The following is an 11,178-nucleotide window of genomic DNA, read 5'->3' on the forward strand; positions in this document are numbered from 1 at the left end:
AACCTTGTATACCAGATTCTGGGTGCTTGCTTCAAGCCATACAATGTTTTCTTTAGTTTGCAAACTATGTCACTATCATATGTCAAAGGACAACCTTAAGGCTACTCAATGTACACTTCTTCTTAAAGTTCTCCATTTAGAAATATTGACTTGACATCTATCTAATACACTTTGAATTGTTGGAATTACAAGTGGGAAGAGAGTAAACTTATGGGGGGGTGGTCATTGAATCAGGAGTTTAAACTTGGACCCATAAACCTTTCACCTTTCATACATCACATGCATTAGTATATTGAAATAACATATAAAGCATATGCATCAATCATGTAAATATGTAATCAAACATACACATAACACAAGATATGATAACCCAAAGAGAAGATAAAACTAGGGTGGGGATGACACTCACAAATCTTCACTATTGCAGCAATAAAGTATATCCAATTAAGGTTATAATGGTTTGACCATGAATCATGATCTACCTTGTGAAAGGCCTACCCTGTTAAAGGATTACAAAGATTGTTAAGTCCCACCTTGTTAGAGGATTTCAAAACCCTATTAGAAGTGTGTCTGGTTTGAGAACTTCAACTTAAAACTATGTAAGCACCTTGTTAAAGGATTTCATACAGCCTATTAGGAATACTTTGTTAAGAGTTTTAACTAAAATCACCTATTAAAATGTCTCAAGATAGATCCAGTTGTTGGCACTTGATTGCCTAATAATAGATCACCTTTGCACAATATATGATTGATCCTTCATGATATGATGTGTCAAATTTGTATCCTTCTCTATCATTTTCTCTTCACCTAACTGATTCTGCAATTCACTCTTACTGCTAAGTCACCTTGAAAGCTTTACAAACTATATTTGACCATTAACCCCTTGTACATTGCTCTTATTATTATTGTTAAGAGTTTAGGGCTTCATCCTCCTTAAGAAGACTCTTGTGGCTAAGGGTTAGGTATGAATCTATAGCTAAGATTCATCCATTTTGCCACTTAAACTTCCCATTTTCTAATTGGCTTCATGTAATTTAATAGGGAATCCACATATAGATTTGTTCTTATCTCCAAAAGATTGAGATCTATCCTTAAGTTGGCTTGAAAATGGTTTACATAGTTTTTTGTGCCATTACAAACAAATATGTCCAAACTATGTCACTCAACATATGAAGTCTCTAATTCTTGACGTACATTGTATTTGTACTTTTAACTCAACACTTGAACTGCTTGACATCCACTGTTTACTTGACACTTGAATCACTCAGCATGGTCTATCTACTCAGCACTCGAGTGACTTGGCACATGAGTGACTTGACACTCATTGCAACTCAACATGGTCTAACATGTGTATGTTGTGCTTAGCATGTATTACTAGTTTGACATGAACCAAGTAAATGGTTTAAGTGTGTTGACACCCATTGTCAAAACTAATCTAAGATCAACAATCTCCCCCTTTGATATGAGTGTCAAAAACACTTAAATATACAATATTATACTTAACTTCTAAGGCACAACATATCCATGACTCGACTTATATATAAAACTTCAAAATTTTCAAAATTTTGCAATAACCTATATACCTCAAAATTGATAACTCTCCCTAAGTTAATGTGTCTATTTTGTATCCAAAATCTATGCTTCTCTCTAACTTCAATTTTTTGTGTCTAATATGCTTTTTCATAGCTAATTCTGTATTTGTTTATTGCTTTTCACAAAAAAAAATGTGTCTCCAAAAATGTATATGTGTATCACCCCAATGATGTAACCCTATTTTATTGTCTTGCTTTCTTTTATTCATTGCTCCCTCTTTGTTCAAACTCCCTTTCTATATTTCTCTATTTCTAGTTCCCCCTTTTCTTTATTCTCCCCTATGTTACATTTCTTCTTCTTGCTTTATCTCTCCCCCTTTGTTAACACTTATGACAAATGGGCTATACACATATAGTGTGTTTGTCCAAAAAGGATTTATGTACCTCCATTATGATTTTGAGAGTTGCATCCCTATTATCACATACAACATCCAATGATTTGATCTAGATTGCAAGATTAGTAGCAACATGTACTAGGCCATCTAAGGTAGAAAGATTGGGGTCTTTCTTTAGTAGATTTTCTGCATAACCTAGTTCCTTGTGTAGTATTTCTATGTGTATGATGAGGGACACTTGTATACATGTCAATTTGGCTCTTATGCTAGCCTCTTTTTATTATACACATAGCTAATTGAATTTAGGATTGAAGCAATGTATGAAAATTCTTCTCACTCTAAGAAGGGTTTTGAGGTAACCTTGTACCTAATATGTTAAGATTTCTCTCCAGGCTCAGAATATGATGTATAGTCTCTTGGGTGGAGAGTGTAGGGTCACACAATTTGTTGTATAATGAGAATATATTCTCAAGTACCTTCTTCACATCCTCAAACTTTATTGCTAATGCAACTTGAGTGAGTGTTATACCACCAGATATCTTTTCATTTACCTTGCTCTAGAATTTCTTTTCAAACTATTCAAAGAGTTTAGCTTTAGTATCAATCTCTTCATTATTGACCTTTTCCAATATATCTAATAGTTTTTCTAGTAGTGGCTTGGTCTCTTTAGGATTTGGCAAATTAAATGCATCCAAAAAGTTGTTTTTAATGTCTTGAAGCACTTGCTTCTACATGCATTCTCTCTTAAGCATTTCTTGATGCTTTTTCTTCTCTAAGGCTTGTTGCAAAATTCCTATTTGATCTAATTTCATTGTATCATAATCACTTCATCTAGAGTGATATCTCCATACCGAATTACCTTTTCAACTTTTGAAGAGCTAGAACCTGGCACTTAGATTTACAATGGTATAGCTTCTATCCTCGACTTCTAAAGAACTTTTGTAGGAGAAGTGCTAGATGTTGGTAGAGTTACCAATGCCTAGATGGCTTCCTACTCCTTTACCTTAGGTGTTTTCTCATTCTCTTCAAATTTTCTCTTATCTAACACAATGACATGACTAGAACCTAGTCCTTGTGCTTCAGGTATAGAAGAATCTGTCTATCCTACTTCTTGTTGTTTAGTACTAATGTTTTTTCCTTCTTCTGTAGCCTACCTCTACTCAACTGTGTCAACTTTAACAAATGTATCAACCTTAGTGGATGTATCTATTGTTGCTTGAGTCAAAGGTTATACTTGAATAATTGAAGGGATGATAGAAGATGGTTCTTGTGGATTAACCTTGTCCCTTGTGACATCAGTTACTACATTTTGGAGCTCATCTATACTGACCAAAATTGGATTTTCACATAGTTTGGTTTGTAGTGTAGATTGGTCCAGTGTCTTCTTCACATCTTCTATAGTCAAGGGATTGATGTTATGAGTTGAAAGATCAAAGACATCCTTTACAATAATGGTTTTAGTAGACTTGACTTTTTCATGTGGGGGACTGACACTTGGCACTTGTGTGTCTTACACACTTTGTTCATCTTGTTGTTGTTTAGTTGTTGCCTTGTCATCAATTTGTTTTTTAGTTTCCTCCCCCACTATATAATCTTTCTTATCATCTTCTTATTTTTCATCATCATCCTTTTCATCTTAATTCTTATCATCATCTTTACCCTCAAAAGGGTCAGCTTCTCCTTGCTTTATAGTGGTCAACCCAAAGATAAGTTTCCATATTTGGGTAGATTTGTTGACCACATCTTCAATATTATTTGGAAGTATACTAAAGGCTCTATATTTATGTGTAAACCTTACTACATATTTCTTAGCATCCTTAGCAATTTTCCCTTTTGTCAGTTCTAGTATTACTTGGGCCAAAGTGGTTTCCCTTATTTGTTTTTCTAAATTTAAACAATAATGCCATTTTTGCTCAACTAAGTCATATAGTTTCTTGGGTACTGACTTGGCAAATTCTAATGGCATAGTCTTAAATTTAGACATCATTACATATAGGGCTTCTTCTACTAGCTTTTTCTCCTCTTTGTCCAAATCATTAAAATTTACATATCTAAAACCAAATAAATTTGCATTATTCTTGACATTTTCACATAAGTTTTTAATATCAAAGAGTGGTTTGTGACTTACTACTTTGAATTGCCTTATATCATTTGATTCAATCCTTTCTTCATCTGAATTAGGCTATCCAACATATTTTCTTCTCTGTTTATTTTGCACTTGACCACCTGGCTCTATTTGCTTGGATTTCTCCTTGGCCTTCTATGTTGTGGCTCATGTGCTTGCTCTAGTGGTAGGTTTTTTTGGCTTGGTTGGGCTTGGTTTAACAATTTTCTTTGCCTTAGCCACTGGCTATGTCTTACCCTTTCTCTTCTTTGGTTTGGCATGTTTAGGTGCTTCCTTGTCTTCTTCTCTCTCGACACCTTATGTTTCTTCCTCTTCCTTATCCTCTCCCATGTCTTGAGTCAATGCGAAAGGTTCTTGAGTTTTTTCTTTTTTTTCCTCTTCATCCTCTTCATCTCCTACCTCTTCTTCCTCATTTGCACCCTCACCAAATTTAGCCTTTAGCTTCTTCAATAGCTTATCTTCCTTCTTAGGTGTAGAGGTAGTTTTCAACTCCATTTCAATCTTTGATTTCATCACATCATAATTCCCAAAGATTTTAGTAGTCTTGTCAATTTCCTCTACTAGGAGTGTAGTGATGGCTACTGAAGCTTCATCAACATTGATTGCATACCCAAGTGACCTTAACCATCTAACCCTTGGCGTGGTAGCCTATATAAAGGTGTAATCAGAATCAACCAAAAAGCATATATCATTGCAATGTTCCTCAAACAATGAAGAAGGTATCATCATTCTTTCCTTCATTGATTTTTTAAAATCTTCAAAATAACTTGTCATTAATGATTCCAAATTTTCTCCCATATGTTCAATAAACTCATTGATTTGCACTGCTATTGACTTATTTATTTTTCAACTTATAGTACCAAAGGAAGGAAATGTAATTTTCACATAGAAGAATATATAGACAAGTATTGAACCAAATTTACATTGAACACTCTTGGTCCTTTTGATTGCTCCAAGATTTTCCATCAATTGTTGTAGTTGAAGCTCGGCTAGATCATAAGTATGATCTTTCTTCACAATCTCGTAGCTAACATCCACAACAATAAAAGGTACACTATTCAATCTACTATATTGATAGAATTTATGAGAAATTACCCTAACAAAAAAGTTCAACAATGGATCAATAATAGTATCTATTGTCATGTCTTTTTTATTCCATTTTGCTCCAGTATTTTTCACTATTACTTCCTTAGAATCACTCCTCAGAGTCTTTGGCTGACCTAGGGTTGGAAGCCAATATCCCTATGAATTATTCTCTTGGTAATATTAATTGGTCCACCCTCCAACCATAAATATCCATCATGTATTTGACTCTAAATAATTCTAATCCATTCAGTTTTAAATACACTGGGAAAATCTAGGGCACGTGTCAAACCCTTCTTCCCAACTATTTTATACTCTTCTTTCAGAACACCATTTTCACATAACCTTTCATATGCTTCTCTAATTTCTAATTCCCCAATGCTACTAATTTTGTAACTATAAAACCTCTTTTCCTTCTACATTCTTCAAGTTGGATGCCATTTGAAAAACTAGGGTTTATGCAAAGTAAAACTATGTAGCTTAGCTTGTGACAAATACCTTGTGAAATCCAAATAACTACTGTGAGATCGCTATCAAATTCTCTACAGATGTCATGAACAATTTTCTAAATCACCTTTCACTCTGCTTGCTCTTTGCTCAAATTTTAAATAATGAATAATGAGTGAAAATGATCATATACCCTTCAAAACCCTTACATTTAATGCATAGTGCTTGTATAGTTGTAAACTTGGCATCAACTTGATTTCAGAATCATTTGACATCCATTGAGATTACCATTACTTGGTAGCTACTATAGAGTTGGCATCAACTAGCTAGACTAGTAATTCAACATCAACTACCATTCCACTCAGCATACATAGAAAACATTTCATGCTTGGTAACAAAATGAAAAATTTAAAGATTTAACTTGAATTTACAATTGAATCTTGCATCTTTATTCAAACTAATGTAATCTTTTTAGTACTATCTCCCTTTGGAATTGTTGTCTAATATTAGACTTGAATATTAGTTCTACATACCTCGTGTTTGTTCAATTTGATGAGGTGTGATCACCTAACCCATTGGGTGAAGTGATCCATTCTACATTTGATGTGCTACAAGCATCTTTCTTTTTCCATGTCTTGTTCATCTCATCTCTGATGTGTTCAACATCTCCCTTTCCTTTGCTTTTATCAAATTCACAACTTGGTGTCTTTGACCTAGTTGGATAATGCTTACTAATGTGACTAGTCTTCAAATAGCTAAAACATGTAGTTTGACTCAACCATCTTTTCTAGTTACCATTGAAGTGTGTACTAATACAATTCTTAGGAAAATGTCCATATTCTTGACAATAGTGACAGCTATATCTTGTATTGTAATCCCAATTATAAAGGTCTCCATGGCTTCTTACCTTTGCAAGCTTGTTTGATGACCATATTGATTTGGATCTACATTCAAAAGCTCTATGTCCATACTTCTAATAGTTGTAGAAATATCCTTAAACTCTCTTTTTTGCATGGTCTTGGTTCTACATTCATGTGCTTGATGACCTTTCTTGTTGCACTTATGACAATGAGTCATGCTCTCAGGCTTGACATTCTTATTTGTATTGTTGCCCCTGCACACATTAGTAGTATGTCCTTTCTTACCCCAATTATGATAAGTAGGTTTGGAGTTCATACCTTTGATGTTCCTTTCTTTAGTGACTTTGGATGATTCTCCTTCTTTAGTGCTTGTGTAGCCCAATCTTGATATGTCTTTGTTGGATCTAGGGGATCTCAATAATTGCTCAAAGTATTTAATGGCATTTTTTGGCCTGTTGAGACTTTTAGCAAATTCTTTTTCTCTTTTTAGGTCATTCTACAATTTTTCATTATGTAACTTCAATGTGGTTATTTCAATGTCCTTGACATTCAGTTCATAGTTGGCATTCATCATTTGACTTAGAGCATCCAATTGTATGTTGGAGGTCTTGGTTAGTTTTGTTGACTTTTCTTCCAATATGTTTGCCAAAATTCTTTTGTCTTCTTCAATCATGGCTTTATTTTCCATGGTTTTTTCCTTTTGTTTAGTCACCTCACATAGTAGTATAGCTTGTGATTCTTTCTCTATCTTGACATTTCTGATTTCCTCAACTTGGATTCTATTCTTTTCCATTAGATATGCAAATGTTGCATCAAATTCACTAGAGTTACCATCTCCAAATAGATTGGTGGTGTCTATCTCTTTGTATTGTGTGTCATTCTTTGCAATTGCAATCTATTTCCTTCTCTTTAGGATTTCTTTAGTTCCTCTCTTGCCTTATTTAATTGATGTAATATGAAATGTATTTTAATCTCCTGGTTCTCAATAATCTTTCCCAGCTTGTAGATTTCCACTTCAAGATCTTTCCTCTAAGCTTCAAAGCTTCTCTTTCAAAGGACTAGAATTTAATACCAATTGTTGGAATTACAAATGGGAAGAGAGTAAAATGTTGGGTGGGGGTTGAATCAAGAGTTTAATCTTGGACCCATAAAACTTTCACCATTCATACATCACATGCATTAATATACTAAAATAACATATAAAGAATATACATCAATCATGTAAACATGTTATCAAACATACACATAAGACCAAATTTTATTACCTAGAAACCCTCTAAGTGAGAAGGTAAATCTTGGGTGGGGTGACACCCACAAATCTTCACTATTGCAGCAATAAACTATATCCAATTAAGGTTACAATGGTTTGACCATGAATCATGATCTGCCCTATTAAAGGCTTACAAAGATTATTAAGTCCCACCTTATTAGAAGGTTTCAACACCCTGTTAGAAGTGTGCCTAGTTAGAGGACTTCAACTTACAATTAAGTAAGCAACCTATTAAAGGATTTCATACAACCTATTAGGACTACTATGTTAAGAGATTTAACTAAAATCACATGTTAAAATGTCTCAGCATAGATCCTACAGTTGGCACTTTCTCTCCTAATAACAGATCACCTCTGCACAATCTCTAATTGATCCTTTATGATCTGATGTATCAATGTTGTATCCTTCTCTATCCTCTATTCTTCACTTAACTAATTCTAAAATTCACTCTTACTGCTAAGTCACCTTGAATGCTCTAAAAACTATATATGATCATTCACCCCTTGTACATTATTCTCATTATTATTGTTAAGAGTTTAGAGCTTTGTCCTCCTTAAGAAGACTTTGGTTGCTTAGGCTTAGGTATGAATCTACGACTAAGATTCATCCATTTTGTTGCTTAAACTTTCCCATTTTCTGATTGGTTGCATATAATTATATAGGGAATCTGCACATAGATTTGTCCTTATCTCCAAAAGATCGAGATCTATCCTTAAGTTGGCTTGAAAATGGTTTACATAGTTATTTGTGCCATTACAAATAAATATGTCCAAACTATGTTACTTAGCATATGAAGTCTCTGATACTTGACATACATTGTATTTCTACTTCTAACTCAACACCTGAATTGCTCAGCATCAACTATTTACTTGGCACTTGAATCACTTGGCATGGTCTATCTACTTGGCACTCGAGTGACTCGACACATGAGTGACTCGATACTCATTGCAACTCAGCATGGTCTAACATTTATATGTTGTGCTTGGCATGTATTACTAGTTTGACATAAACCAAGTAAATGGTTTAAGTGTGTTGACACCCACTTGTTAGAACCAATCTGAGATCAACATGAATTTCTTGTGTGCTACATAGGCTAAGAATAATCTTATTGCTTCTATTATAGCCACTAGAGCATAGGTATCATCATAATATATTCCTTCTGGCTATGAGTAACTTTTACATACCAATCTTGCCTTGTTCTCTAGAACTTTGACTTGCTCATTCAGTTTGTTCCTAAATACCCATTTAGTTCCTATCAAATTCTTATTTGTTGGTCTGGGTACCAATTCCCATGTCTCATTCTTTACTATCTAATCCGATTCCTCTTTTATAGCTTGTTTCCAATAATCATCTTTACATGCTTCATTTGCATTCTTAGGTTCAACTTGAGATATCAAACATAGTACTTTATTGACTCTTCTTCTTGTCATCACACCTTTACCTATGCTTCTAATGATCTGCTCAAATTGGTGATTCTTTATCATATTCTTTCGTGATGTAGGAGTTTCTATCTCAACTCTTGGCTCTATTGAAGGTTCTAAAGTATGTTCATGCCTTAGCTCTCCTTCATTCTATAAATCATTGTTAGTCTCAAGAAATACTTCATCATTCCTTGGTTTAGTAACAACATCATCATCTAAATTGTGATCAACTATTCTCTCTTGTATCCTAAATTTCTCATCAATTCTCACATTTGCACTTTCCATAATAGCTACCAAAGTTGTTTCTTCTTAATCTTGCTTTTCATTAATCAATATAGACTCATTAACATAGTCTTTCAAGGATATTTCCATACTTTCTCTAAATCTTCAACTTTATCAGAAAGTAGATTCTTTCTAGATTTTCTTAATCTCTTAGGACATCTACTCAAAAAATGGCCAAATTCTTTACATGTCCAACAAAAAAAAAAAAAAGCATACCTTCTGGTTCTCTCTTTGTAAGCAGATCAATGGATTCTTTTATCTTTATGTCTTCTTCTAATCTAGATCTATCTATTCTTGTGTTTTTGTTCCCTTGTATACAACAGAAGGATTCTGGATCTAAAAACTCAATACTCTGCTCTTTACACAAATCTAATAACTCACCAAGAATTTCCATCATTCAGGTGTCAAAATTTCCTCTATCAGATGTAGGACTACCTTTCCCAAACATGCTTGTCATGGATCTCCCAAAGTTGTTAAACTTTATCTTCAAGGACTTGATGCCCTAATACCAATTGTTAGAAACAATAGTCCACCAAGATAACTAAGATGGGGGGTGAATCAATTATCCAACAATTAAAAATTTTATCTTCTTTAAAAAAACTTAACCATTCAACAAAAGTAAACAAAAACCATACAAAGATGCATATAGAAAATTACACCAAATATGTTAACTAGGGAAACCCTTGATCAAAGGAAAAACCTTGGTGGGGATGATGCCCACAAGATGATGCACTAATATAAATATTCTTTGTTAGAAGATGGACCCTTTTATGATTCTATTACAATATTTAGTACATATGAGTCCCTGTTAGAAGACTTTAAATCCCTATAAGGAGATTCCAACCCTATTAGGAGTTGTGTCAACCCTATTAGGAGCTATAGTACAATGTATGCAAGATGAGCCCACTGCCCAAACATGCAATTTCAACTATGAAAAGAGAACACTGCTCAAAAATGCAATTTACTATTATGTTCTTCTTTCCTTTGTTCTATCAACCAAACCAATCATTGTTAGACCTTGTAGACTAGGTCATAACCTCAAATCCAAATATCAAACCTTGGATCACTCAACAAAAGCTCAACAATGAAGTTTCCTTCACTTTTACACTACTCTGGTCAACTTCACATTCCACTCTCTCTATTGCTTACAATTACTTCTTCATATCATTCTTGATAAAGGAAAATGTCCTTCCTTTATATCAAGTCCATGAAACAATTCCCTGAGTTAGTTGTTAGACCTTCTAAATTAATTATTATAGGACCACATTAAGAACACATTATACTTAGCAATAACAATAATCTTTTACCTTGCAACTTGAATAAATTTATGTACATGCAATATGATGATGAGCAAACTTAGCCACATCATACCAAAATTTCTTCTACATTTCCTCAACCTCAATTCTTAGAATAACCACTCTACTGAGAGATATAACAAGTTTACCATAACATGCCTCTATAAACTCTATCTCAGAATAGACATCACCAAAACTTACATAACTTCTTCCAGAATTATCATTTCTTCTTCCAATGTTAACTACATGTACTAGATACTTAGAAGTATCTCCCATAACTTTGGATAGTTAGAATACTCAACTAGCCATCCATACCAACTTGATCTTTTTGTTGTTCTTATGTCAAATACCATATAAAACTACTATGTTATCATCAATGAAAAACTCAGTCATGAATGTAACATATCTAAAATAATCCCCCATAGGAATATCATTAGAATTCATGCTTCCAACACTCTCCCAACAATA

The sequence above is a fragment of the Cupressus sempervirens genome, chromosome 4 (assembly GCF_028749045.1).
Source record: "Cupressus sempervirens isolate cs-2001-9-10 chromosome 4, ASM2874904v1, whole genome shotgun sequence".
NCBI lineage: Eukaryota > Viridiplantae > Streptophyta > Pinopsida > Cupressales > Cupressaceae > Cupressus > Cupressus sempervirens.